At 37.5% G+C, this 6,624-nt stretch overlaps 1 pseudogene; it reads left to right on the top strand.

The window, feature by feature from the left end:
• Positions 1-465: 465 nt before the first annotated feature.
• On the top strand, positions 466-582 carry LOC115212509 (annotated as a pseudogene).
• Positions 583-6,624: the final 6,042 nt, after the last annotated feature.

Raw genomic sequence — 6,624 nt, 5'->3', positions numbered from 1 at the left:
GGATGGTGCTTTTTACATGCCAACGGCACGGACCTGCCATATATGTATATATATCATCATGTTGAACTGTTAATCCCTACACCTTTTTTTTTGTTCTCTCTCCATTTTTTCCTCTCAATTCTTTCTGTTGAAGAGCATAGATTTGAAGAGCATAGGACTTTTCCATTCTTCTCGAACGTCAAACTAATACACCTGCTTGTTGCTCCTTCACCTTCTTCCTCTTTTGATTTCCATAAATTTCAACTATATATATATATATATATATATATATATATATCTATATATATATATATATATATATATATATATATATATATATATATATATATAATATATATATATATATATATATATATTATATATATATATATATATTAATAATATATATATATATAATATATATATATATATATATATATATAATATATATATATATATATATATATATATATATATATATATATATATGTCGGCCATATCACGTTGAAAGCACCGGTTCTCGTCTGATCACTGAAGTTAGCAATGTCGAGCCTAGTTAGTACTTAGATGGTGACCGCTTGGGAAACCTAGGTGCAGTAAGTGTAACACATTGTTAATGGCGGTGCCCCAGCATGGCCACAGCTCATGAGCTGAACTAGATGAAATGAAATGATATATATATATATATATATATATATATATATCATCTCAACTCTGTTAGTAGTTAAATAATATTCTTAAGGCTGCAATTTACTAACATGTAGCATTTTTCAGAGCTTGATGCTAATTCACTTCTTAACCAAATTGAAAACTGTTAACATTTTTGAAGAAGACTGGCCCCTAGCTACATTTTGGCATAAAGAAACTGAGATTTGATCCAGTAGAAAAAAAGTTTAGATCAAAATTTGTAGCAATGTTATAGGAGAGTAAGTAATGCCACCGATCAAATTTAGATCTAAATAACTTTTTTATTTTAAAAGCAAAATATATTTATATTATCTTCAATGATAGAAGAAAGCATGAAAAATTCCATAGTTTTGTTCTCACGCAACAAAAATTTATATAAAAAAAGGTGTGAGTTAAAATATCATTAAAAAATTGGATTTAAGTATAATTAACTTTTTATTTTAAAAACCAACTATATTTTAATTATGCTTAAATGATAGAGCTCAATTCGAGGAATTTCATGATATCAATCTCATGCACTGATGTGTTAAAAGAAAAAAATTATGAGTGTTTGTTTCTCAAATTTGAGAGTGATTATATAGTTACTGCATACATAAGTCTGTTGCTCCTGAAATCCCATCCAGGAGCAATGGACATCGATGTATCACCATTTTTGTGGCTTATCAACATCACATACCTGAATCAAATTGGAGGCAAACTGAATAGCCTGTCCATGATTTATGCAAGATACTGAAAAACCCGTCTGTCTATTCATATTTGAATTTATTCCTATGTATGCATTGCTGGGGTATACCAGCAGATGGTTTTTACGCTATCTTGTATATGGGCATAAACAGGCGATTCAATATATGCATGTAGTAGTGGTAGTTGTGGTGGTGGTGGTGGTGGTGGTGGTGGTAGTTGTGTGGTGGTGGTGGTGGTGGTAGTTGTGGTGGTGGTGGTGGTGGTAGTTGTGGTGGTGGTGGTAGTTGTGGTGGTGGTGGTGGTGGTGGTGGTGTTTGGTGGTGGTGGTGGTGGTGGTGGTGGTGGTGGTGGTAGTTGTGGTGGTGGTGGTGGTGGTAGTTGTGGTGGTGGTGGTAGTTGTGGTGGTGGTGGTGGTGGTGGTGGTAGTTGTGTGGTGGTGGTGGTAGTTGTGGTGGTGGTGGTGGTAGTTGTGGTGGTGGTGGTGGTAGCAGCACCAGCAGTAATGACAGGGTGTTCATAGAGTATGCTGACAGCTGAAAAATTGTAGAGGTGAAATTTTGCTGACTATAATAGCTAATCCCGTCAGTTTTATTGTCATCATTATTATTGTCATTAGCCACAATAGTTACAGTAAACAGACAAAAAGCATTATTTCACAGAAAGAGACAGTTTTTTTTTTATATCATTATTTCTATGCAGCTTTCAAATATCATCCCAACATCCACTATACAATGTGTGTGCTTACAGGGGACTTTGCAATCAATGGGAACGAAATATGTGTACATATATACTATCATCATCATCGTCGTCATTTAACGTCCACTTTCCATGCTGGCATGGGTTGGATGGTTCGACTGAGGACTAGTGAGCCAGAAGGCTGCACCAGGTTCAATCTGATCTTGCAAAGTTTCTACAGCTGGATGCCCTTCCTAACGCCAGTCACTCTGAGAGTGTAGAGGGTGCTTTTATGTGCCACCGGCATGAGGGCCGGTCAGGCGGATCTGGCAACGACTATGCTCAAAAGGTGTTTCTTACGTGCTACCTGCATGGGAGCCAGTCCGACGGCACTGGCAACAACCATGCTCGAATGTTACTTTTCATGTGCCACTGACACATGTGCTGGTAAGGTGACACTGGAAACGATCACGCTTGAACGGTGCTTTTTACACACCACCAGCATGGGAGCCAATCCGTGGCCCTGGCAACGATCACACTTGGATGTGCTTTTAATGTTCCACTGGCACGAGTGCCAATCAGGAGGTACTGTCGTCAGCCACATCAACGATTCTGATTTGATTTGATTTCACTTGCCTCAATAGGTCTTCGCAAGTAAAGTTTATTGTCCAATGAATGAGGGGTACTCATAAATGAGCTGGTTACACCCCACGCTTGGATGTGTTTTTAACGTTCCACTGGCATGAGTGCCAATCAGGCGGTACTGTCATCGGCCAATCTCTTATTATAAAAGGCAGATTTTATCTGCCTCCCTTTGGGAGTTATACAAATCTACAATATAGCATTTCTTCAATTACAATTTACCTTGCATTTTTAAGAGTACAATGCATCGCGTCATGCCAGGTCCAGTTTTTTTAAAATTTAAACTCCAATTAAGCAAAATTTACAGAAAACTCACATTCTGGTGTGTGTGTCAAATGCTTTTCTTAGTCTGGTTTACACCACACGCAAACGCACACACACAGTGGGCAACGAATAAAATGAAAGTAATTGACTTACTGTAGTGAGTGATTCTTTCACTCTGCCTCCCACTTCCTCTTTCAACACATAGACACGCAAATATATAAATAAAATTGTAAGCTAACGTGCGTGTGTGTGTGAGTGGGTGTGTGTGGGTGTGCGCGTGTGTGTGTGTGTGTGAGGGTGCGTGTGTGTGTGTGCGTGTGCGTGAGTGTGTGACAGGAAAGTTTTTTATAACACCTATATAACACCTATATTCAAGTAGCAGAAAGATAAGACAGTAAGGTGTGATTTGAGGGAGATTTGGCTGCTATTTCTACCATGTCTAGCTGCCATGTAGGGATCTCCCTCATAGGCTCATACATACATATATACATAGATAAGACAGTAAGGTGTGATTTGGGGGAAATTTGGCTGCTATTTCTACCAGGTCTAGCTGCCATGTAGGGGTCTCCCTCATAGGCTCATACATACATATATACATAGATAAGACAGTAAGGTGTGATTTGGGGGAAATTTGGCTGCTATTTCTACCAGGTCTAGCTGCCATGTAGGGGTCTCCCTCATAGGCTCATACATACATATATACATAGATAAGACAGTAAGGTGTGATTTGGGGGAAATTTGGCTGCTATTTCTACAGGTCTAGCTGCCATGTAGAGGTCCCCCTCATTGGCTCATATATATATACATACATAAGACAGTAAGGTGTGATTTGAGGGAGATTGGCTGCTGTTTCTACCAGGTCTGTTAGGCCTTCTCATGTAAACTCAAGCTTTCTCATGCCTTGAACATAAGACCAAAGCAGAGAATGTATTCTTTTATTCTTCTGCTTTTTCCAGCCATTGGTCTGTGGCCATGCTGGGGCAATGCCTTGAAGAATTGTAGTTTAATGAATCAACTCGTTTTATTTTTGTAAGCATTGTACTTATTCTATCTGTTTCCATTGTCAAACCACTAGGTGACAGGGATGTAAACAAACCAACATTCGTTGTCAAGCAGTGGTGGAGGACAATCACAAGCACAGACACGCACACACACACATACATGCATACACATATACACACATACATACATACATACATATATATATATGTGTGTATATATATATTGCAGCGTGGAAGGTGTTTGTAAGCCATTTAAGAAACACACAAAACCGTTACATTCACTTCAACATTTAAATTTAATTTGCCAAAATATTTTCGTCACTTTGAGACCGCGACCTGTTCACTGACAAAAATATCGTGCTAACAGGTCGTGGTCTCAAAGCGATGAAAATATTTTGACAAATTAAATTTAAATGTTGAAGTGAATCTAACGTTTTTGTGTGTTTCTTAAATGGCTTATAAACACCTTCAACGCTGCAACTGTTTTCGTTCCAGCACACGTTCTCAGATCAAGTCACTTGCTATGCAAGTACATCTCTGTAACTATATATATATTTATATATATATATATATGTATATTGGTAAAAACAGTAAGATAACAAAAGAAAGAAAGAGACCTCAATATTATGTAAATAGAGGAAATCTTTATATATAAAAGTGAGGTTGTGTGTCTGTCTCCTACGATTTAGATTCCTAACTACTCTCCCATTTTTGCGGTGCAGTTTAACCAAAACCGGGTATCTTATAGTCGTGATTCTTATCGAGACCGTCTGGGTATTAGCGCGCGTCTACGATGAGTCTACGATTTAAAAAAAAATTTACCATCAATTTTTCCCATTTTTAATCCATTTTTGACATATATAAGAAGAACTCTCTAAAAACTCTCTAAAATTATTATTAAATCTCAGAACGTAAAAAGCTACAGTAACACCCCTCCCCCTTTGTGTTAGCCATATTGAGATGGCTATTATACTTTACATCTCTAAAAATGCTTATATAATTATTTCCCTTACAAACCCGAGCAACGCCGGGCGATACTGTATGTAAGTATTATGTATACTATATATCTATATATAAATATAAATATATATGTATGTATATATATATTATATATAATATTGGCGTTAGGAAGGGCATCCAGCCGTAGAAACATTGCCAGATCAGACTGAGCCTGGTGCAGCCTTCTGGCTTCCCAGACCCCAGTTGAACCGTCCAACCCATGCTAGCATGGAAAGCGGACGCTAAACGATGATGATGATATATATAGATAGATAGATAGATATAGATATACATATATACATACACACATGTATATACATGTATACACACATACACACATTTATATGTATATATGCACATACATACATGCATACATACATATGTGGTCTGATCAATAAGTATCTGGACTGTTACGATAGTAATGAAGGTAAAGCACACAGAATAAAGCTGCTTGTTTTTGTCCTGTTATTATTAGTATTGTTTTTTGTATTTATATTCGTGTGGCATCGTCCGTTTTTCTGTCCTTGTTTCGTATACATTCGATCCTTTTCCCAAGAAATCTAATGCTCGTAGCTTAGTTTTTCCTTGGGGCTGGCCGGATCAGAGCGATCTCAAGATTAATCAGCCAAAATTGTGAGGATGATCTGGTTCTTGACTGAAGATTAGAGGCTTCGAATGACCCGTCCATTTTTTGTGTCGTCTATTTGAATGTTTTGCGTTCTTGTCCCCTTTTGTATTTTTATATATATATTTTTTACACATATATATATATATATATATATATATATATGTGTGTGTGTGTGTGTGTGTGTGTGTGTATGTGTGTGTGTGTCTGTTTTTCCCCCTCACACCATTGCTTGACAACCGATGTTGGTGTGTTTATGTCCCCCATAACTTAGCAGTTTGTCAAAAGAGGCTGATAGCATAAGTACTTGGCTTACAAAGAATAAGTCCTGAGGCCGATTTGTTAGACCAAAGATGGTGCTCCAGCATGGCCACAATCAAAATGAGTGAAACAAATAAAAGAATACTAGCAATTTTAAACCATTAATCAGAATCGGGATATTGAGATAATGGTAATACATAGACAGTGAGGGCGCGTGGCTTAGTGGTTAGGGCATTCGGCTCATGATCGTAAGGTTGTGAGTTCGATTCCCGGCGACGTGTTGTGTCCTTGAGCAAGACACTTTATTTCACGTTGCTCCAGTCCACTCAGCTGGCAAAAATGTGTTGTACTTGTATTTCAAAGGGTCAGCCTTGTCACTCTCTGTGTCACGCTGATTATCCCCGAGAACTACGTTAAGGGTACACGTGTCTGTGGAATGCTCAGCCATTTGCATGTTAATTTCACGAGCAAGCTGTTCCGTTGATCGTATCAGCTGGGACCCTCGTCGTCGTAACCGGCGGAGTCTTTTTTTTTAATACATAGACATGTTTAAACAAAAATTATAAAATCTAAAGTATAAAAAATTTAGACACTCGAAAAATATGTGCTGATATAAGTATGTGTAAAGTGTAAAATCATGCATACAGATACATATACAAAGAGGTTTTTTCTTTATATATATACATGCACACACACACACACACACACACACATATATGTGCAAATATACATTTACACAAATATTTATACGCTTATATGAATATAGGCGCAGGAGTGGCTGTGTGATAAGTAGCTTGCTTACCAAAC

This window comes from Octopus sinensis, linkage group LG5 (genome assembly GCF_006345805.1).
Source record: "Octopus sinensis linkage group LG5, ASM634580v1, whole genome shotgun sequence".
In the NCBI taxonomy this organism is placed as follows: domain Eukaryota; kingdom Metazoa; phylum Mollusca; class Cephalopoda; order Octopoda; family Octopodidae; genus Octopus; species Octopus sinensis.
The sequence above is the reverse complement of the archived record's forward strand: the minus strand, read 5'-3'. Positions and strand labels throughout refer to the sequence as shown.